Source organism: Petaurus breviceps, unplaced genomic scaffold (assembly GCF_028583685.1).
Source record: "Petaurus breviceps papuanus isolate PSGF00001 unplaced genomic scaffold, PetGlider_PUasm1.0 214, whole genome shotgun sequence".
Lineage (NCBI taxonomy): Eukaryota > Metazoa > Chordata > Mammalia > Diprotodontia > Petauridae > Petaurus > Petaurus breviceps.
Window position 1 is genome coordinate 5455740 of NW_027185863.1, and position 1753 is coordinate 5457492.

Consider the following 1753-nt stretch of genomic DNA (forward strand, 5'->3'; position numbering starts at 1 on the left):
TCCTTCCTTTGTTCCTTTCTTCCTTCCTTCCTTCCTTCCTTCCTTCCTTCCTTCCTTCCTTCCTTCCTTCCTTCCTTCCTTCCTTCCTTCCTTCCTTCCTTCCTTCCTTCCTTCCTTTCCTTCTTTCTTTCTTTCTTCGTTTCTTTCTTTCTTTATGCCTTAACTAAGCCCTAGGTATGATACATAATTCCATATGTCATATCTATGCTTTTTTTGAACATCTGGTATTTGAAGTATATAGGAGCTGATTTTGAATTCAATTCATGAATCAGAGTAATGCAATTCATAGAATCACCTCTGACCTGCAAAATGTCTGTTACATGGTATATGTATAGAACACTGGGCCTAGAGTTAGGAAGATCTGAGTTCTAATTCTTGCTAAGACACTTCCTACTTCAGTTTCCTCATCTATAAAATGAAGAACTTGATGGTCACTAAGGTCCTTTTCAAGGTAGATCTATGATCTACTAAACCTTTTAGCAAAAGGGCAGCTACATTGGTTCCACAGTGCAAAAAGTGCTGGACCCAGAGTCAAGAAGACTCATAAAATCTCAGGAATACTGACACTTAGTGGTCATGTAATCCTGAACAAGTCACTTAACCCTGTTTGCCTCAGTTTCCTCATCTCTAAAATAAGCTGGAGAAGGAAATGACAAACCACTCCAGTATCCTTGCCAAGAAAATCCCACATGGAGTGACAAAGAGTCAGACATGAATGAACAACACCACCTTTTCCATAAAGCTTTTTCTGACCTTTTCACGCTATAGTTTTCTCTACTCTGAGCTCATGGCACTTCTAGCCTGTACCACCTATTTGGAAATGAAGCCTCTGTTGTTCTGTGCTATCCCTTGTGCTTTGCCTTGCTACAGAGCTACTCACATGTCCTTTTTTTTTTCTTTTTGGAGGGGGAAAGACATGGCAATTGGGGTTAAGTGACTTGCCCAAGGTCACACGGCTAGTAAATGTTAAGTGTCTGAGACCGGATTTCAACTCAGGTCCTTCTGACTCCAGGGCCAGTGCTGTATTCACTGTGCCACCTAGCCGCCCCTACATGAACTTTTCTTCCCAGATATAGTAGAAGATACTGGAGAGGAAGTACCATCCCGGCTCACACGATCTTATGTGATGCTTTAAGCGTGACAATCACATTATACATGCTATCTCATTTGCTCTTCACAATATCTTTCGACACAGACGCTTGTTTTTGTTTTACAGATGAGAGCAGTGAGGCTGAGGGGACATATTAAGGTATTTGCTTAGGCTCATACAGTTTGTAAGAAAGTCAAGATTCAAACTCACGTAGTCCTTACTCGAAGGAGAACAAGTTATCCACAACCTCCTCAATTTATAGATAAGGAGATTGAGAGCGACTTTCACAAGGTCACAGGGTAGGAAGAAGCAAGTCCAGGAGTCAATCTCAGGTCCTATAAATCCACATTAATTGATCTTTCCACTGCACAACATGGGGCTCATTCTATGTTTCTTCACCCCTCCCAAAGGAAGGAGGACAGAATCACGTCCTCAAGACATATGTGTTCAACAAATCCTGCTGGATGCTTCCTTTCTGTCACACAATATGTACAGAGCTTAATACATGTCAGGCATTCTGCCAAGCACTTTTACAAATGTTTTCTCATTTGATCCTCACAATGACCCTGGTAGCACTAGATAGGTGCTAGATAGGTCCCGTTTTATAAATGAGGAAACTGAGGCAAATAGAGGTTAAGTGACTCACCCAGGGTCATATAGCTG